Consider the following 21,972-nt stretch of genomic DNA (forward strand, 5'->3'; position numbering starts at 1 on the left):
GCCTGCGTGCACTGGTTGGGCTTCCCCCGAGGTCACTTCTGGGGGCTAGGGCTGCATCCCGTGTTTCCACCATCTCAGGATGCTGTGCTCAACTCCCCTGCGCCCAGTCCAAAGCCCAGCACCAAGGTTTTCTGACTGGGACGCTGGCTCCAAGCTCTGAAAACAGTTGCTGCTTGCCTGTGGTTGTTCGTTCTCTCGTTAGCCCCGTCAGCGTGCAGCCTGCTTGCACTGGCTGAGTCTCTATGGAGGTTACCCCATGGGGCTAGGGGTTAGGGCTGTGTCCCATGCCTGCCCTACCTCAGCAAGCTGCGATCAGCCCTGCCACTCAGCACCAGGGAACTGCCAGGGCTCAAGGCTGTGGGGTGGGTCGCGGGTTCCAGAAGCGATTGCTGGTTCAGGGCGCAGCTTTTTGCTCACCTGTCACTTAGTTCAACTCTTTAGATCTGTGTTTGATGGTCAGGGTTCGTAGATTGTCATGTATGTGTTCGATTCACTTGTTTTTCCGAGTCTTTGTTGCAAGAGGGATCCGAGGTAACGTCTGCCTAGTCAGTCATCTTGGCCCCCCCTTTGATGTCTTTTTGTGTGTGTTGTTGACAGTTTCTTTTTTCCACTTTATGTTTTGTGCTGAGTAGTTTTTCATTATAAATTGTCTTTTCCTCTTTTTCATTTTTGCTGATTTTGTTTTTGCTGAGTCTTTGTGTTTTTCATATGTTGTATTTTGATGTGTGGGATTATTAGTCTCCTTTGTGGTTGCCTTATTCTTTACCCTTATTTTTCTAAGTTTTAACCAAGTGTTTATTTCTTTATATCGCCTTGACTTCCTCTCCATATGAAAGATCTGTGACTACATTTTTTTAGTCCCTCTTTATTGATTTAATGTTGTCATCTTTTAGAAATGATGTCTCTTTTTTCCTGTTTTGAACATTTTGCTTTCTTGATTAATTTTTGTGATTTCCCTATCTGGGTTCATATCTGGTTGCTCTGTCCTGTGTTCTAGTCTTGGATTGTTATCTGATGTTATTTTCTAACCAGAGAACTCTCTTTAGTATTTCTTGTAGTTTTGGTTTTGTTTTTGTAAATTCCCTAAACTTCTGTTTATCTGGAAATATCCTGATTTCATCTTCATATTTGAGAGACAGTTTTGGTGAATATATGATTCTTGGCTTGCAGTTTTTTTCCTTCAAGATCTTATCTATGTTATCCCATTGCCTTCTTGCCTTCATGGTTTCTAGTGAGTAGTCCCAGCTTAATCTTATTGTCTCTCCTTTGTAGATGAGTTTTTATTTATCCCTAGCCTCTCTTAAAATCCTTTCTTTATCTTTGGTTTTGGCAAGTTTGATTTTAGTATGTCTTTGTGACTTTCTTTTGGGATCTACCTTGCATGGGGTTTGATGAGCATTTTGGAGAGATATCTTTTTGTCTTTCACAATATCAGGGAAGTTTTCTGCCAACACATCTTCAACAATTCTCTCTGTATTTTCTGTTTTCCATCCATGTTCTGGTACTCCAATCACTCATATGTTATTTCTCTTGATAGCGTTCCACATGGTTCTTAGGGCTCATTCATTTTTTAAAATTCTTCTATCAAATTTTTAAAAAATATATTGGTGCCAAGTGTTTTATATTCATCTCACTAATTCTGACACTTCTGTTTCATCAGTTCTGCTCCTCTGGCTTTCTATTGTCTATTTCTGAAATTTTATTGTTAATCTTCTGAATTTCTGTTTGCTGTCTCTACGGATTCTTGCAGGCTATTACATTTTTCATTATGCTTTTGAATAATCTTCTTCATTTCCTCAGCTGCTTTATCTGTGTGTTTCTTGGCTTTTTCTGCATTTTGCCTGATCTCCTTGTTGATCTCTCGAAGAGTTCTGTATATTAATCTTTTGTATTCTACCTCTGGTAATTCCAGGAAGACCTGTTCATCCAGAAGATTCCTTGATATTTTGTTTTGGGAGCTTGTTGAAGTGATCCTGGTCTGCTTCTTTATGTGACTTGATATTGACTGTTGTCTCTGAGCCATCTATGTTATTGTATTAATTTATTTTATTTTTGCTTTCTGTGTCCTATCTTCTTTGTTTTGTTTTGATATACTCAAATAGACTGCTCGAGTGAGTGAGCTTGATTATTGGAGCCTTTGAAGCTCTAAAATCCTGTCACCAGATGGCTAGAGCTGTTACCAGGTAGACACACCTAGAAGTTCATTTACTTTTCTTGTATGGATTCAGCTCAGGTGTCCAGGTAGTTGGTCATCAAGTGTGTGGTACAAGCTCTGTCCTATAGTCTTAGAGGGGCAGGGTGATAGGTGTAGGCACAGGTTTCTGGTTGCAGCAGAGGGTCACACTCTGAGCAAGGCAGGGGACTGACAATCATCCTCTGAGTGTCTGTGAGGAAGTCACATCCCTGTTCTCCTGAGCACACAGGTGGGTGGGTTCTGCAGCTGTACCATAGGCACCTAATGCTTTTAACTGTAAGGACTGTTTAGGCACCACTTTTTCTTGGACCCCCATCGTGGTCCCTAGGTGGTGTGGGTGGATTCACCAGTCCTCAGGCCCCTGATGTAGGTAGGTGAGGACCCAGCTTAGTAGGCAGAGTGGTGTCAAACGTCAAAAGCTTGCTTCTCCACCACACAGCTGAAACAGTTAAAGTCAGACCTCAGGCACACACACCCTTGCCCTATAATAACAAAGGCCTAGCTGCTGAAATGGGGCCACATGGATCCATGAAGGGGTGAAAGGCATTCAAAGTCCGTGAACCACTTGTGCCTGGACAGGAACCGCTTCTGCCCTAAATTCCCAGCTTACAGGAGCTGGCAGATTATTTTACCGTGTTTGTTAATTTGTTCCTTCTCCAAAGCAGGGAGAATGGCTCAGAGTATGCAGCAGGACCTATTTCAGGCCCAGGGAAATGGACTGTCACTGAAGCCAACTTGGGTCCTGAGGTAGAGGGAGGAGGGATCAGATAAATGGGAGAGAGTTCTTTCAAAACAGAGCTATTTGATCTGTGTGGTAAATTAGACGCAAGCATTTATCTTATGCTGAGAGCACTGTTCTTCACTGATTCTGGAGGCATGAGTAGGCTCTGTGCTGCTGGCTATTAGGCGAAGAAACTGTTTTCCGAACACTACTGCCAGCCCTGCCACAGTTGCACCAGGGGATCGGGTCTGTGCCACTCGCTTGCTGTCTTTTGCTGAGGTAACCTCGTCCTGAGTGCTACAGCCAGCCCTGTCGCAGTCGCCTCAGGGGTTGGGGGGTGAAGGGATCCGGTTCCTGCTGAGTCAGGTCTGGCAACTCTTTGCTGCTTCTCAACAGTCTCTCCTACCCACTGCTGCTCAGTCAGATTTCTTAACTTTGCCTTTAATGTTCAGGGTTCCTAGCTTGTCACATATATAATTGATTCACTTGTTTTTTTCAGGTCTTTGTTGTAGGAGGGACCACCGGAAGTGTCTGACTATTCCATCATTTGGCCCTGCCTCTCCTAGTTTCTTTTTGTTTGAAGTCTTATAGATTCTGTAAAATAAGTTGGCCTTTTATGGTTATGGTCTGCTGTGGTTAGGCTAACCCTTTATCAGCTTGTTTGTTTTCATTGCTATGCCTCCCCCCCCAACCCCTTCACTCAATGATCTGTTTTTGTCATTGCCATGCAGTTTGTTTGCATCTTGCTTGACCTACTGATCCTGATTTAGAGCAAGTCAATTCTCGACCGCTTTCCCACTGTGTCTGAACCTGTTCAGTTCCTCCCCAAGCCATAGTTTGAGGGCTGTGAGTTTTGTGTTCTATTCCCTTTTCTCTAGCCTTAGGGCCTTGGCTAGAAGAGGTGGAGGGTGGAGACAGAGAGAGCTAGGCTGAGACTGTGAGCGGTCTTCACTATCATACCCAGCCTCTCTGCTAAGTAGCTGTGGTTCAGAGAGAAAACCCAGATAGTACTTCCAAGGCAGTTGCAATTTGGGGGAAGGAGGTCTGAGAAATAGGTAATTACGGTAAGTGCCATGACATAAGAGGAGGGAACATTTTTAGATTACAAGATTACATTACTTCAAGTAATGGCAGGGGAGGGGAGCAGTTTAATGTGTGGGAACCAAGAATAAAGCCAGATGAGACTGAAAGACCAAGGTCTTGTATCCTGTTGACGAGACTCAACTGTGTTTTAAAAGAAAATTCACTCTAATGCCAACGTTAGAAATCAAATACAGGTCTAAAAACATAAATTTCTAAAACATATATGCTGGCAAGTTCTACAAAGAGGTCCAGGAAATGTCTTCTGTACTGTGTTCTCAGGCACCAAGGGGTACCTAGAGACCCCTGAGACAAGCTGATGCCCCCTACCCGTCTTTAGCCAACCAGTTGCTGTCAAGTCAGTTTTGATTTTGGCGATCCCATGTGTGTCAGAGTAGAAATGTGCTACCTAGAGTTTTCAATGGCTAATTTTTCAGAAGTAGATCACCAGGCTCTTCTTCCAAGGCACCTCTGAGTAGACTCAAACCTCCAACCTTTCAGTTAGTAGCTGAGTGTGTAAACTGTTTGCACCACCCAGGGACTCCTTACCCTTCTTTACCCTGCCCAATTTCAAACACTTTCAGCTTCTGAGCGGCAGCCAAAGAGTATATAGCTTCTCCTCACCTTGCTGTTCCCTATGGCCTCTGGAAGAGTTTTCTAGGGCTGGCCAGGTGGAGAGCACACCTCAAGAATGTTGTCTTTTTCCAGCACAGCAGAGAAGAGAGACCAATTATGGACCCCTCTGCACAGCATTCATCAGGAGCGTGCTGTGCATGGGTGGGCAGAGCCTGGCCTAGCTGGAGAATGGCTTCAACCTCCTAAGGGGTTGCTGGTGGATGGAAAGAGAGCATCATTAATTTCTTTCTTCCCAGACTATGTGAGCTCTTCTTTTCAGGGAGGCCCCCACTCCTCCCTCTTGGGTTTTATAGCCAGGTGTTTCCTGTGGCTTCCGGGTGGCACTGTAAGCAGAATTTTGTGTCTACATCTATAAGTGCATTGTTTTGGGTAGAAGGTGCTATGGCTTTTATTACATCAAAAGGCGATATCATGTCTCTAGAATAGGTAATAATGCCTGCCCTAAGTAATCCCTACATTTTATAAGTGGGGAACTCAGAGAACCAGGGAGTAGAAGTGACATATCTGAGGATACAAAGGTAGTGGCAGAGCCAAATCTGAAAGTCAGATCTCCTGGCTTTTTCCATGACTCCTTGCTGCCTCACTCAGTGAGAGCTCTTCCTGCCCATGGAAACACTGTGTTGTCTTCACTTTAACATTAAGTAAAAGGAGTGGTAGTTACTATTTATCGAGTGCTTAATGTGTGCATGGCACAGTGCTTAGTACTTTACTTATGTTAGCCCACTTGCTCCCTAGAATGCTAACACAATTTTACGGAATAGGGAACTGAGGTTGTGAAGAGTTAAGTCACTAGCCCCAGGTGGCACAGTAACTTGTGGGGAGGGATTGCAAACCCCATTTTCTCAGGCATCCACTCTACCTTCTCTGGCTCTCTCCCTCCCTTTTGTCTTCCTCCTGTCTCAGTCTGGTCCATCTCTCCAGTCTCAAGTCAAAACTTACCTCCTCCCTGAAACCATCCCTGATTGGCCCAGCCCCTGCTGACCTTCCCTTCTCTGCTGTCTGGATAGATGGGATCATTTCAGGTTCTTTGTGGGAAGACAGTCCTGGTTGTACTCCCAGTCCTTTCACTCCCTTGGTGGCTATCCTTGGGTAAATTAATTTATCCTCCTTCCTTGTCTATGACGTGGGAATAGCTATTCAAATCTCAGGGCTTTTAAGAGGGTTAAATGAAACCATTAATGTTTATTCAGTCATTTATTCAACACATATCTGAGAGTCTACCACGTGCTGGGAACTGTGCCCATGGTAACAGCGATGAGTGAAACAGACGTAGTTCCTGCTTGCAGGCTTCAAACATATAATAAGGCAAAGTTAAGTGCCATAGGCTGTTACTTTCAAGTTCTATGAAGGAAATGTACAAGGTTCTAAGGAGAGTATAAGGAGGGTGTTGATTCAGCCTGAAGATTCCTAGAAGGCTTCTTTAAAGATGTGATACTTAGCTTGAGACCTGATGGATGATTAGGAGTTGGCTGGATGAAGAATATTCCTGGCAGAGAGTACAGGAGGCATGAAAGCCTGGTGAGAAAGAGCTTGTCTTGTTTCACAAACTGAAGAAAAGCCAGTGTGGCTGGAGCATAATGAACAAAGAGGAAGAGAGAGTGAGACTGGAGAGTTTGCAGAGCCAGGTCAGGCAGGGCCTTGATGGTCGTGACAGGGAGTGACGACTTTATTCTGAGTACGTTGGGAAGCCACCGAAGGTTTTTTTGAGCCATACTGGGAGAGATAGGGTCAAATGTCATTTTAAGAAGGTGAAATCTGGAAAACAGGTTGGAGAGGCCAAGGGTAAGAAGTACAAAGTCAAGCTAGAGATTATTGCAGCAGTCCATGGATGGGTCAGTGGTTGCTGGGCATGGCTGTTAGGAGGGTAGGGTATGGTTATGAGAGAGAGGGTGGATGGATATAAATATATTTTGAAGGCAGAATGGATTTGCGATGTAGTGATGGATTTGGATATGTGGGTGGGGCTTAAGGTGATGAGGATAAAGATGAGGGTGAGGGAAAAGGAAAAGTCAAAGATGCCTCTTAGATTTCTGGTTTGAACAACTATGCAGATGGTGGTGCCATTCCTCATATGGGAAAGACTGGAGGAGGAGTTGGTTGTGATGGGAAGATCTTAGTGTGAGATACTTAGTGTGAGATCCACCACCTGTCTGTCAGTTTGTCATACTGTAGTGGCTTGCATGTTGCTTTGATGCTGGAAGCTATACCACTGGTATTTCAATACCAGCAGGGTTGCCCACGGTAGACAGGTTTCAGAGGAGCTTCCAGACTAATACAGATTAGGAAGAAAAGCCTGGAGATCTACTTCTCAAAATTAGTGAAAAAGTTATGAGTCACAACAGCACATTGTCTGACTTGCTTGCTTTGGACATGCCATCAGAAGGGATCAATTGCTGAAGGAGGACAACATGTTTGGTGAAGTGGAGGGCCAGTGAGGGCAAGGAATGAGCATGATAGTCACCAGGATGGACTCACACATGCCAACAATAGTGAGGATGACACAGGACTGGGCAAAGTTTTGTTCTGTTGTACATAAAGTCCCCATGAGTTGGAGTTGACTCAGTGGTAGCTATCTTCGCCTACCAGTGTGAGGTGCTTGTGAGACACCCAAGTGGACAAGTCAGGTAGGCATTTGTTTAATACAGACCTGGAGCTGAAGAAAGAGATCTGGAATGGGGAAAATACAGTGGGAATCATCAACCTATGGATGGTTTTGAAGCCACAGAATTGGAAGAAGTTACCAATGGTGAACGTGTAATGAGAAAAGAGAGGCGCAAGGATTAAACCCATGAGCAGTTCCAACATTTAGAACCCAGGGACAGGCAGGAGCCAGCAAAGAGATGGAGGAGAGGCCAAGGTATAAGAAAAAACCTGGGGGATAGGATATGTCCTGGAAGCCAAGAGAGGAGGGTACTTGAAGGGGGGCTTCCCCAGTGGGATGGGCTGTTGCTGAGAGGTCCAGCCAGATGAATGTGCCAAATTATGACTCAGTGCTGGGTACCTGGTAGATAGATGCTCAATAAATGTGGGATCCTTTTCCTTGCCACTCTCTCCTTAATATACCAACTCAAACCAAACCCAGTGCCGTCGAGTCAATTCCGACTCATAGTGACCTTATAGGACAGAGTAGAGCTGCCCTATAGAGTTTCCAAGAAATGCCTGGTGAATTCAAACTGCCAACCCTTTGGTTAGCAGCCATAGCACTTAACCACTACACCACCAGGGTTTCCTTCTTGATATATTCACTTATTTCTGAATATATGTTGGCCTTCTCCCTTTATTAAAAAAATTATAGTAAAAATTCAAGGAATAATGCATAATTGAGAGCATGTATACGTAAAATGAATAAAGTGAAGGCAAGTGCGACCACCATTGGGGTGCCTCTGAGGTTAAGGTGTAACTACCCTCTCTTCCCTCCAAAGAGTACACCAGATACAAGTTTGCAGGAAACCGATGGCCCTTGTCTAGCAGAGGACCCTTTGGGGAGCCACTTCTCATGCTTGTCAGAAGCAGCCAAGCCCGAGTGGGACCAAGGGGACCAAGATGGTCCCCTTCACCAGTGCAGGGAGCCACCTCCAGCAGGTCACTAGAGTTCCTGCCTCCTTCCTTCCCCAAGCAGTGTCGACTGCACTGTAATCACACAATTATGTTGCCATTAAAATGTCACATTTGGAGAAATCCATATAAACAAAGCATTAACAACCTCTTGAAAATTGTAGTCTACCACTAATGACCTACTTTCTCTACAGACTGCGCCATCCTGCCACCCCTACTCTGCTGCCTCTTTCCCCTCTTTCAGAGGGGCGGGAAAGTGCCGTTATCTTTTCTCCTTGAAAAATGTTAATGTTTAACGTGCTGAGAGATGCTGTTTGATGGGGGCTGAGGACAGCCAGGCCAAGGGAGATCAGCACTGAGCCACTTAGTGAATCAGACAGGAGGATGCCACACCAGGCAGATCCACAGTCCTGAAGGAAGGACCCTCAGGGAGATTATGGTCCTTGGGGAATTGAGGAGGCATTGGTGTTGAACATCTGTGAGTCAAATTCCCCCGGTAGGCCTTAACTTCCTTTCTTGGGAAGAAGAGACTGAACCTGAGGTGCTGTTGTCACTCTCACAGGATGACACATGGCACATTTTCCTCAGCAGGGAAATGCTTTGCTCTGGGGCAGTGCCCCAGAGAACTTTGGGCCCCTGCTACCATGATTAGAGGGTGAAGACTTAGATAGCTGAGAGGCAAGAGGGCAATAGAGCTTTTGATAGTTTCACAGCAGTTCCTAAAATATTGCTCTGAAAAAGTTGCACAGATACGGAATTGTCTTTGTCACCAGAATCTGATTGTAATGACTAAGGAAATGGATTATTTAAAGGAACCTTGTAGTGCAATGTGTGTTTTATGAAATGAAACCTAAACAACTCTGGCAAAGTGATTAATCTCTTCCTAATGTATCTGAATTGCAAATCTGGATTCCCATATAGTATTGAATTTGATTAAAGTGGCAGTCTGCCTAATTCTGGAGAAGTAAAATACAGGCTGTGATGGTTAATGTTATGTGTCAGCTTGGCTAGGGTCGTGATTCTCAATGGTTTGGAAGACATTATGTAATCATCCTCCATTTTGTGATCTGATATGAGCAGCCAAGCATTCATCTCATCATCCTCTGACCTCCAGTTCTTGGGACGTGAGCCAGCAGCCTGCCACCTGACTTGCAGATTTTGAATTCACCAACTTTTGCAACTCCATGAGCCAGCAGCCTGCTGCCTTACCAATGGATTTGGGACTTACCAGCCTCCACAACTGTGTGAGCTATTTCTTTGAGACAAATCTCTCTCTATATATTTATATACGTTTCACTGGTTTTGCTCCTCTAGAGAATCCAGGCTAAGACAAAGGCCAAAAAACCCAAAACCAACCCATTGCTGTCGAGTTTATTCCAATTCATGGCATCCCATGTGTTACAGTGTAGAACTGTGCTCCATAGGATATTTTTTGGCTGTAATCTTTATTGAAGCAATTCTCCAGGCCTTTCTTCCATGGTGCTGTTGGGTGGGTTTGAACTGCTGACCTTTAGGTTAGTACCTGAATGCAAACCATTTGCACCACCCAAAGACCTCTAAGGAAAGGCGAGTGTGGAGTCAAAGAAGTTGAATTAGAGTATAGAAGACACATTAAATGTCATTCTGACACTCTACACCCATATAGCAGTTCATCATGCCACAAGTGGTTTCGTGAATGGATAAGAATGGTTGGTGATGAACACGTCATTTGGGGGATAATTACTGGTGCTTCCCAAGGTAAGAGAAATGCCCCTGTGGGTCTGTTTACATAAGTAAGTGCATCATAAATCCATTTTTTATAGTTCATACTAGATGCTGTGCTGTGGAACAGGTTCCTGCTGTGTCGTGGATACAGTCAGTGTTAGGACAGGCTCACAAAGATTTCTCCCAGGTTTTCAGCCTGCTACCATGACCACGGAAACCGTGGTGGTGTAGTGGTTAAGTACTACGGCTGTGAACCAAAGGGTTGGCAGTTCAAATCTGCCAGGTGCTCCTTGGAAACTCTATGGGGCAGTTCTACTCTGTCCTATAGGGTACCATGACCACTTGCTATGTCCCTGTCAGCACTTAATTTGCTCTTGGCTGAGGCAGACACCCCACCGCCACACAGATTTAGCAGGCATGGCATTTGGGTACTGTGAGTCTGCTTTGACATAAAAAGAACTCCTTCCATGAAAAGCTGGCAAATGCCCCCAGGGAGTCCCGAGGAGGTAAAGTCATTTCAAAGTCACTCACTCCAACACTACACCTACATAGTCAGTAGCTGACCTAGTTTTGAGGGAGCCAAACGGTATCTGGATGTCACCTTATTTATAGAGCGGATAAAAATGCACTCAAATCAGGGCCCTCCCTGCAGACAGTATCTGGGGAGATCTAACATCTACCTTGGAGGCAAAGGAGAGAGGGACAAGCTCTCCTCAGCTGACAGCTTGAGGCTTTTGGCTGATATCACCTTTGGGGAATGAATGACAGAGCCTAGGGGGACGCTTGACTATGAAACTCTCCTGCCAGATTCCAATTTAGCACCTTTCAGCACGTAGATTAGGGAAGTTGTTTCCAGGATAACCTTGCAGAAAGTGTATCAGTGACTGAGCCTCTGCCCAGCGCTCCCTCTCTCCTCCTTTTGTCTGTCTTTGGGAAGTTGCTAGGTTCAGAAGCCTCCCTCCAGGAATGACCCTCTGTGAGTGCAGGTACAGGTTAAGGATGTGCCTAAGAGCCCACAGGCCTAGGTTTGAATCCCAGAACCTCCACTTATAGTGTGTGACCTTGGCCAAGTCTCTTAGCTTAACAAACTCACTTTCCTCTTCAGGAAAGTGGGGTTATTAATAGTGCCTACCCCAGGCGTGTCCTGAATATTGAAGGAGTGACTTTTTAGAACAGAGCCTGGCATGTACTAAACACGAGAAAACTGAGTTGCTATAGCTGTGTCCAGGGTGAGAATTTGTCAGCTTTTCAAGTCAGTCATTTTTCCTGACTTCCAGTAGCCATTTACATCCTGATTTCTCCTGAAGTCATCTTTGCCTGAGAAGAACCCAGAAGCAGATTTTGGGAAATTGCATAACTTGCTAAATACCTTCCTTGTGGCTGTATCTGCTGGACTGGCTCTTCCATTACGGGCCTTTGGAAGTAAAGTCCCAAGAGGCATGGAGAGAGCCTTTCTGTGGTGATGAGTCTGAAGGAGGAGGAGGGCCAGAAGTCATAGATGGCCCTGTAGCCCAGGTGCCTTGACCTGCTGGGAGGCTTCTGTGTAGGCCCCAGCCCCCACCTCCATACACACAAAAAGAGGTTAGCACAGAGGCCATGCAAAGCTCAATTTCTAGCCTTCTAAAGTGGTAATGTACCCATGTATTATGTTTCTTTAGGTAATTTTCTTGTCTTAGCATTTGCATGGTACTATCCTTCAACTTAAGTAGCCCTGGTGATGCAATGGTTAAGCACGTGGCTTCTAACCAAAAGGTCAATGGTTGGAACCCACCAGTAACTCCACAGAAGAAAAGACCCGGTAATCTGTTCCAGTAAAGATTACAGCCTTGGAAACCCTATGGGGCAGTTCTACTCTGTCCTATAGAGTTGCTATCAGTTGGAATTGACAGGATGGAACACAACAACAACATGCTCCTACTTATATGCATTGCTCCTCTCCTCCCCAGACATCTTTGAGATGGAGATTTTGGGTAGAAAAGAACTATCGAGTTCCAGGAAGCATCAGTGTTGATAATGACCTATTGCTTTCATCGCAGGTGGACAGTAAGGTGATGCATTCAGCCGTCAAGGGTTGCTGTCAGAGTCCACCATTTTTGTCACAGGGAAGAAAGCAGCTAAACATAAATTGGCTGAATGTAAATTGTATTTTTCCTTCATTAGCATTCAGTCTCAAAAAGAAATAATAGTAACCACAGCAATGTTGATGATAGTAGTATATTGCATATGCATAAAGTTTTACCAAGCAATTTTTCATGTTTTATCTCATTTCTAAGATCTAATTCAGGTCTATAATGTTGTGTGGGGTAAAGACCAGCATTGCCCATGTGGGAGAGGGAGAAATTTACTACAAGAGATTGAAGGACGTGCTGAGTAGAGCTAGGCTTGGGACCCTGGCTTTCCTGACTCCTGTTCTGTTATGGCATCCAGGAGACTGTCAAGAAGGAAGGAATTATGGGATCATCCCTGGTGCTTCACTCCCCCTTTCTGCTCATCTCCACCCCCTCCATCTCCTCCACACACAACACTCTCACCAATGCATCTTTGTCCAGGTGAAATTGTGTTAAAATGAACAAAAGGCCCTTTGAAGGAGAGAAGCAGTCACAAAAGGACAACACACAGTATGCACACTTTTCCCTCTTCTGTTCATTCTTGCCTTCTTTTTCTTTCTTTATTCTTTTCCTTTTATTCCATTACTGTCCCAGGGGTCACAGTTTCAGCCCATGAGAATACTTTGTTTCATTTTCTAAGGGAGATTTAAAGCAGTCTAACTTGCCAGGTCTTGTGCAGTACCAAAAGGTACAAGGCTTCCGCTCATGTCTCTGTTATCAGGAACTCTAAAGGCATGAACAATTGTGACCCCTGCTGGAGACTTTTGTTCAGTAGGGCCAGTTGAATTTTGGTTGGCCCCATAGCAATCTCTTGAGGTGATTTTTTTTTTTAATTGTACTTTAGATGAAGGTTTACAGAACAAACTATTTTCTCATTAAACAGTTAGTACACATACTGTTTTATGACATTGGTTAACAACCCCACGACATGTCAACACTCTCCCTTCTCAACCTTGGGTTCCCTCTTACCAGCTTTCCTGTCCCCTCTTGCCTTTTAGTCCTTGCCCCAGGGCTGGTGTGCCCCTTTAGTCTTGTTTTGTTTTATGGGCCTCTCCAATCTTTGGCTGAGGGGTGAACCTCAGGAGTGACTTCATTACTGAGCTGAAAGGGTGTCCGGGGGCCATACTCTTTGAGGTGAAATAGTTTTCTGATGATGCCTTTAGCTTTATCAGGCCCATACAGCAAGCAAGAGATGAGAGAGAAATCTGACTTTTGGGGGGAAACCTCTTCTGCCACTGTGAGAAGTGTTTAGTTATTGCTGTTGTTGTTCTTCTAGAAGTGGCTTCCAGTGGGGCAGACTTCTGACTACAAGATCCCATCTCTGTCCTGCTGAAGGCCACATTGTTGTGCCACACCAGGAAGATTTGGCCTCCTCTTTCTCACACCCCTGCCCTTGGAAGATATCTGCAGTATCACCCTTGGTGAAAGGACCCTATGCCCAATACAGGCTCAACTATCCACACCAGAGACCGGGTGTTTCAGCTTTCAGTGCTGTCCAGCTGGAGGCCTTCTTCCAGGGCTCACTTCCAGCTCTTCCCATCTCAGGTCCAAATCCTCTTCTTGGTCTCTTCTGGGCACCCTGATTTCATGCTGCCAGCACCAGCATCCTGGTTATGTGCAAATCCACCCTCCTGTGCACCAGCCAGGCCACAAAGTCCTCTTTCTCCTGAGCCCTGTGTAGATTACTGGCTCTTTTTTTTTTTTTCCCTTAGCTTTTTGCTCTCTGGGATCCAGAACTGGAAGAGACAGAGGCTCTTCATGTTCCTTTGACCTGTTTACTACTTAAAAATAAATAAATAAATAAACACAAAGAAAGGGATATAGAAATAGATGGTGGGGTCAGGCCAGGAACTGAATTAAGAATTGGCTCTTCCTCAGCTTTCATGTCCACCAGCAATCATGACGTGTTTTTTAAGTGACAAGTGATTTGAATTCCCACTACATAAACGAGCCTTGTGGAGGAATTTGTAGAGCATTAGAGAGGAGGGGAAGCAGACACATCAGCATGAGAGCTCACACACCCTGGGACATGCAGGAGGCCACCCACAGATCATCTCTTCCACTCACTTAGACTTCCCTGGCACTTCCCTCTCATGCCAATTAGTAAGCAAATTATACTCCATATAAGGTCCAAATTTCATGGATTCTTTTTCTATTCCAGAAACAAAAACTGGGTTTCTGTCCATTTGGCTAATCATATTATATATTTCATAGTTGGAATTTTCAGGCAATTATAATAATTATTGGACATTGTTTCCTATCAGAAAGCTTGAAGCTTCCCTCAAAGTTATACTCGTGCGGTGTGGAATTGGGGTGGGGTTGGTGAGTGCATACATCTAGGCAATAGTGGGAAGGAGAGAGCTTCGCAGTGGTTGCTCTTGTTTTCAGAGACTAAATGAAACTAAAATCAAAGGGAGAAAGAAGCCAGCGTAAGACAGGAGTCTAGGCTGGGCGTCCAGGCTGGCAGAAAGCAAGTGCTCGAGGAAGCCACAGCACAACAGCTCCCAGCAGACCCATTTTCTAGGCATCTGGCTTTTGGGGGAGTGAAGTGGGGAGAAAAATGGGGAAAAAGGACAGAAGGAAGTAGGATAGCTGAGCAAACTCATCCCTGCTGAATTATCTGCCAGCTCATTTGGTCTGAGAAATAGCCCTTTTCCTCCCCTATTGTATTTCCATTTCATCTATCAAACTCTTTAAGAAGTGACTGTCATATAATTAATACCAACCATTAAACTACAACATTGAAGGAATAATTGCTTAATTCTGAGGAAAATTTAAATTTATTACCAGCACTCAAGATAAAATGAATACTGAAGAGATGGAGAGAAAATCCTGTAGAAGATAAATAGAAAGCCAAGTGGAATATTGACCTGATCCTTCTCTAGTGCAGGGTAATTTGGTTTCTAAAGTGAGTTAGATCATAATAAATTTAGATTTCTGTACATTAGTTAAATAACTCCTAAGACAGAATTCCAGTGAGAGGAAGAGGTGATAATACATGGTAGAAATATTAAAATGAAGATCTTATCTAATAATCCATAATTGATGTGCTGTCCCTACATGAGGGAAAAGGGTTTCCAGCTCTTTCTTTTGCCATGTGTCCAGGTGAGCAAAGCGCTTGCTTGGCCCTCTTTGAGTTTGTTCTGCAAGTTGAGGGGAAGTCTGTTACCAATCATCATTTCATTCCCAGACCATTCACTCTAGGTAGGACTTACATTAGCAGTGTTAGATGATGAGGGCTTATGCTGTACATCTTCAGTCTCTTGGTTGACCCTTGGAAAAATAAGGTCACTCCCAGCTGGATGGACAACAGAACAGTATAAGGGCGAGCAGATCATTTTGCGTTTTGGCAGGGCGATTATGTATAAATAGAACATCGGTGATGTGGAAGAAATACAAGTTTTGAGGTCAGAAGTCCTGTGGTAGAGTCTCTGAACTTCCTATATATGTGTCCTTGAGCAAACTCCTTTGCTTCCTTGAGCTTCGGTTTTCTCATCTTTGAAATGCGAACATTATAACAGGCCTGCCTATTTCATAAAAGTAATAAAAGAGATGTTCAAGTGAAAATTCTTTGCAGATTAAAAGTATATCTGTTTGGCCTGTTTGGTACCAGTTTTCAATAATTATACCTTTCATTTCTGAAAATTATGTTTGGTTTTTTTTCAAATCTACCTGGCCATTTTTTGTTAGTCTTTTGTTCCTTGCTAATTTTTTATTCCATATTTCAAATATTGTACTTACAGTTATGCTTTATTCTGTATTTGATAATATCTTGTATTTAGAGTCTTTTTAGGCTGTAAATCTGTTGTTTATAGTTTCTACTGACTCAGCTATAGTGACTTGTTTTTTTGTGTCTCTGGTAATTTTTTATTGTGATTTAATCTTTCAGTGAGCTTTGTGGGAATCCTTGGGGCTTGAATTGGAGATGATTTCCTCCAGATAGGATTTGTGTTTGCTTCTCCTGGAAGCTAAGGGTGCAACTTATCTGGGACCACTTGATCCCCTTGTTCTTGGGCTTAATTATAAAAGACTTAAGTTTGGCTTCTCTACATTTTAGGACCCAAGGTTTAATTTCTCAATGACCTTTACTCTTAGAACAGCCCCACATTTTGCCTTTGCTTAGCATTCAACTACCCCAGCTCTGGTTTCAGCACCTGTTTTTTTTTTCCCTGGCCTCACTCTTCTTCACACATTGATGATTTTCCTTCTAGAAAGCCACGCAATACATTAAAAACCATGCTTCTTGTAACTTATCCAGGATTGAGCTGTATTCAAGCAAGAAAGTCTCCTGAAAGTATCTGGTCTCCATGGTGCTGGAAGCAGAAATTTGAGTGATGGGAAGTAGGAGCACTTGGATTGAGACTGGAAAACCAGAGGCTGTGGTCCTGGAAACAGTGCGATGCATGTAGATGAGAAAACAATGCCACACCAAAAAAAAAAAAAAAAAAAAACACAAAACCAAAAAACAAACCTGTTGCTGTCAAGTTGACTGACTCATGGCCACCTCATATGTTGCAAAGTAAAACTGCTCCATAGGGTTTTCTTGGCTGTAATCTTTCAGAAGCAGGTTGCCTGGCCTTTCTTCTGCAGTGCCGCTGGGTGAGTTTGAACCACCAACCTTTCGGTTCCACGCAGCTGATTTATAACCTGGTCCCGTTGAGAATAGAGGAGACAGGAAAAGCTTTGAGGCAGAGACTTACTAGGTGTATGAGCTTTTGGGTAAATCATTTATTGTCCCTGTACCTCAGTTTCCTCATTTGTAAATCAGGTATAAGATAGTCTATTGTTTATTGGATTTGTGAGGGTTAGAAATAATTGCATGCGCCCCTCATTCACTGCTTTCTTCTGGTGTTCTTACAAGGGGAACACACACAAGATTCAGCAAACAAATGGAAACAAATATTGATTTCATTACTTTAGACAAGCAATACCCTCTAACCCCTAAGGCAAGGCATTTTTGTAAAAGTTGAACTGGAGAATGTGAAATTGCCTGAGGATGAAGTAAACATGTCTCATAGCAGCACTACAGGACAATAGGACTACCCCATAAGGTTTAGGGCTTCCTATTTCCCACTTTGGACCAGCATGCTCAGTGGTCCTTGTGGGGAGAGATGGTGGATCAGACCCCAAACCCACTTATCCAAAGAGCCACATGGATGACATAGGAGGCTTGCCTCTAGAAGGCAGGCCCCGGGCCATGACCGAGGGTGCTTACTTTGTAAGGGCAAGCAGAGCAGGACAGCCTGCACTACCTTGTCTGACCCTCATCATCACCCACAACTCCAAGCAGAGCCCTCACTTGATTTTCTGACCAGAAATTATTCACTGTAGAGTAGGTGTGTTTCAAAAGGTGACTATAACGCCACAAACAGAAAACAAAGACATCGTCACCTGAGACTCGGGAAACTATTTCTTTTTAAATAGAAAATATCTTGTTAAGTCTGTCAAAACCCTGGCCAAGACCATTGCTTAAATAATTTGGCATCAAAAACTAAAGCTCCAAAGCACATCTGTTAACTTACTTAATTTCTTTCCTTCTACCATACTTCCACAAGAAATCTTGAATCCCCTTTTCTCCATCTTTTCCTGGACCTGTTTTCTCTCACTCTAGTTTTAAGCTAACTACTTGGCTCACAAGTTAGGTTCCGAAGCTACCTCTCTTTTCCACTAATGTTTTTGTCTTCCTCCCTCTTTCTCCAGTTTGGCACCGCTTGTTCTCTCATTATCCTACTTGTCTTCTTTTTCACCTTTAAAATGAGAACATACCTATTCCTTGATAAAAGCATCTATCTCGATGGCACTGGGTTTTTTTTCTGGATCCTACCTGAACTGTGCCTGATCCTTAGTAGAATTTTTCAACTTTTGCCTATAATAAAATATATAACACCTTGGGGAGGGTACTTACCATGTGTTATAAATATTTACACTTAATCCTTATAATAATAGATACCAATATTACCATTCCCATTTTATAATTAGGGAAACTGAGGGATAGAGAGATTGAGTAATTTGTCCAATGTTATTGAGCTACTATGCAATAGATCCAGGATTTGACAGTTGGTCTAGTTCCAGCTCCCATGGTCTTAACCATTAGGCAGAACTGCCCTTCTCACAGCCTCACCGCCATTTTCTTGGGTCATCTTCAAAGACTATACATTTACCACCAGTCAGTTTTTTCTTTGCTTTGGAATCTTTCTCCTTCAAAGGATTTCTGACCCCACTTCACCACCACGCCACCTGGCTCTTCACTCTCTTTGCTGGTCCATCACTCTCCTCCCAGCAGGAGGGCTTGTCTCTGGCAGCAAGAAAAGGCAGTCTATGAAGGAAGATTCCTGAAGGAAGGTGGGAATGTGCTGGTCTAAACCAGGAGAAGGTCAGAATTTTTTTAAATGATAGATCTATTATTTAGAGATGATATAAGTCATTCATCCATCCAGTGTTTGAAGGTGCAGCATAACTTCCCAGTTGAGTTCATCCAATGATACCCTTTCGGGGCTATGAGAGTTTCGTGTTGTTTCTGAGAAGAATATCACTTCCTGCACCCCAGAAAGTTTGTTAAAGTGTTTGAGAAGGTTTCTCAGGTGTTTGATGAGCCACAGAAAGCAAGGAATCCAAAACATGGGAACCCTGTACTGTAAACAGTCCAGTGGTATGTCAGGGAAAAGGGCAGTGTCTTGTGATTGGGTAGTCAGGGTCAGCCGTTAAGCGTGCCCTCGTGTGGTGATTTGTACACACAGAGGCTGGCCTTGGAGACTCATGAATTGAGGAACTTGGAAGTCAATGACCGACTTATTACTGGAAGCACTGGCCAATCAGTGACCCTTCAGAAGCCCTAGGAGGGCCTTCAGCCAACTCCGTTCTCATGTCAAGGGGGGAAAGAGTGACCGCCTCTTGTTTGGGGCTTACCCTAGCATTCTGCCTATACACTCTCTGGGTCCTTAAGGGGGAACTTCCTCTGCCCACTCTCCCTCAGCAGAGGATATGCCCTTGGTTGTTTCTGCCCATAGTAAAAAAAGAAGACACACAGGGTTAGGAGGCTCTGTGGGAGGATTTAAGTTGGTGGTTCCAAGTTCTGCTCCACCTCTTGCTAGCTGGTGACCGTAACTAAACCACCTATTGTCTCCAGGCTAATTCCTCTTATACAAATGGAGTGTGAGGATTACACGAGGAAGTATGTTTAAGCTGCTCTGTAAAATATAAATTGCTATTCAAATGTGGGATACCGTAGATGAAGCAAATGGTTACGTGCTGACTACTAGCAGAAAGGTCAGTGGTTTGAACCCACTCAGAGATACCTCGGAAGACAGTCCTTGTGATCTGCTTCCAAAAGGTCACAGCTATGGAGCAGTTCTACTTTGCACACACGGGGTCAGCATGAGTTGAAATCAACTTGACAGCAACTAACAACAACAACATTCAAATAAATGTGAGTTATTATTTTAAATACACTTTATTATTTTATACACCCAAATATCATCATGGAAAAGTCAAACTCCCAGCACAGGCAGTTTCCCACCCTCAAGGGATCTCTGTGAGCAAGTAAAATGAGCTCTGTACACCAGACAAACTGAGGGGAATAGTCCCTTTAATGACAACCTTTACTTGCTGTTTAAAACAATCTCATGGCTGCTGCTCCTGGCATTCTGGGAACCACAATCCTGGCTGAGTTCCTATAGCACCATCTCCAGGAGGGCAGATCCTGCCTGAAATCTAGGGATCTCAGCTGCCCTTTGGGGTGGCCACAGCCAGACTGAGCAGATCACTCGGCCCCATGCCCTCTTGGCCCTGTGCCCTCCGTGGTGTGAATAGTGGGTAGGATATGAGATGAAGCCCCTTGTGCCTCACCTGCTTCTCCAGCTGAGGGATAGAACCATCCCCCCAGAACCCAGCAGGGCTCTAGTTCAGGCTTCTTTTCCCGCCAGGTTAGAATATTGAGGTCACTTCCCAGCTAGTCTCTCTGCAGCCAGCTCTCTTCCCTCCATCCCATCCTACATACTGTGGCGAGAAACCTTTTCCCCACATCTACCTCGTAAAGACCTAGCTTCTTTTTAGGGTTTCCTTTCACTACTATCCTCTTTTCAATCCAACATCTACATTTCTGAGATAGCCATTCCTTAAGGATTCTCCTCTTCCCAACCTTCCTGCCTTTTATTTGAGTTTTCACCCCACACATGGTTCCCCTCCCCACCTCCCCTTAAACAAAGTAAAAACCCCACTCATCTCACGATCTAACTTGTTTGACACCTCTTCAAGAAGCTTTCCCTCATTTCCCTCACTTCTCAGTGCTGTCAAAGCACTGTTATTGAGCTTATGCAGTGAAGTCATCCTGCATTGTGTTATAGGTATCTCCATGCTTATCTCTTCACATTGCAAGCCTCTCAAGCAGAGGGGCCTTCCATCTCTGTCTCTCCCAGGCTGTAGCAAATGGTGCTGTAGGTGCTCAAAACCTATTTCAAGAATTGCAGTCAGTTAAATGGAAACGAGCTAATTGGAGACAGTTTTGGACCCTATCGCCCTTTCCCACAAGGATGGAATGTCAGGGTTCCCCTGGGGTGATGTCCCAACCAGAGGTGACAGCCGTCAGGCTGTGACACTGTGCAGGACAGGCTGGAAATTTTCGGGTCCTTTCCCTGGTCAGCCCCCACCCAAATTCCCCGTAGCATATTCATGTAGCAGCAGTATAACAGGACATTAATAAACTCTTACCTGCGATCTCTGGGCCAAATAACATGCTGCTATCTGCTGGGCCTGCCCTGGGCCTTCCTGTCTAGGTGCAGGAGGCGTATCCTGGTCACTGGTGGCAAGGGCCAGTTCTCAGTTCTCTGGGAATATGGATGGCTTTAGGGAATTGTAGAGCAACTTGGTTAAGGCACATGAGTGACTATCTTATCCTCAGTATTGATGCCTACCCCAGGGCACAAGCCCTCACATTCCAGATCAGAATTATTTCAACAAGATCTTCCCAAAGATGCAGCTTGTTTAACGTTTGGGTGAGCCTGAAAGGTCTGAGCTTTGTTAGATACAGACTGGCTCTCCTCGAGGGGTGATGGCACTAACATCCATTGGGAGGTGGCCCCCAAAGGTGAGCATTCACCTGCTGAGGCCTTGAGGCCCAAATGTCCTGCTGGCTGTGTGGGCAGGCAGCTGGGGCATCCACGCCCTCCCTCTGCTAAGAGCCACTGGAGGGACCAGGGGACTGAGTTCTGGTGTGAGATCTGCCACTTTCCTGTGGGACCTCAGACCAGCCATATAAGCTTTCTGAAATCCCATCTTCCCTAGTCATTTCACAAAATTCGGTGAAGATGAAATAAGATCATGAATACAGAAGAAATCACCTTATTATTCTAAAATGCTGTATCCATGTATGGTGAGGATTATTACTCACTTCCCCATTGATGCTTCTTAAAAATAATCAGATTTATGGGTTGGAGAATGAAAGGAACAAACAGGGAATCTGCTGAATTTAAAAAAAAAAGTTGTCGAGTCAATTCCAACTCACAGTGACGCCTTGTGTGTCAGAGTAGAATGGCACTATAGGGTTTTCAAGGGCTGTGATCTTTCAGAAGTAGATCACCAGGCCTTTTTTCCAAGGTGCTTCTGGGTGGACTCAAACCTCTAACTTTTCAGTTAGCAACTGAGAACATTAACTGTTGCACCGCCCAGGGACTGTCTACTTTCCATCACCGTTTTCCCTGTGATAAAGGAACGTATGAGAGTCATTGAGCACATACTGCGTGCCAGATACCCTGCCAGTCCTTTAGGCCAGTGAGTTCCAAACAGACAGGGGTTCTCATATTGCCCTGGAAAGCATGGCCCCTGGGGTTGGGATACTAGAATTCAAGTCCCGGCCCTGCTACTCCTTAGCTGTGTGACTAAGGGCAAGTTACTGACCCTATTGAGGCTGTTTGCTCCTCAGTATAATGCGAATACAAGGAATATCCAACTCATGGAATTGCTATGAGAATTGCATAAGC

The 21,972-nt window shown here is 44.4% G+C and overlaps 1 protein-coding gene across 2 annotated transcripts in view; it reads left to right on the plus strand.

Annotated features, from left to right (window-relative positions):
- The window catches only part of GALNT14 (polypeptide N-acetylgalactosaminyltransferase 14), a 499,360-nt gene that overhangs the window by 277,024 nt on the left and 200,364 nt on the right, over nucleotides 1–21,972 (plus strand). The gene's annotated exons all lie outside the window — the stretch shown is intronic.

This window comes from Loxodonta africana, chromosome 26 (genome assembly GCF_030014295.1).
Source record: "Loxodonta africana isolate mLoxAfr1 chromosome 26, mLoxAfr1.hap2, whole genome shotgun sequence".
NCBI classification, from domain to species: Eukaryota; Metazoa; Chordata; class Mammalia; order Proboscidea; family Elephantidae; genus Loxodonta; species Loxodonta africana.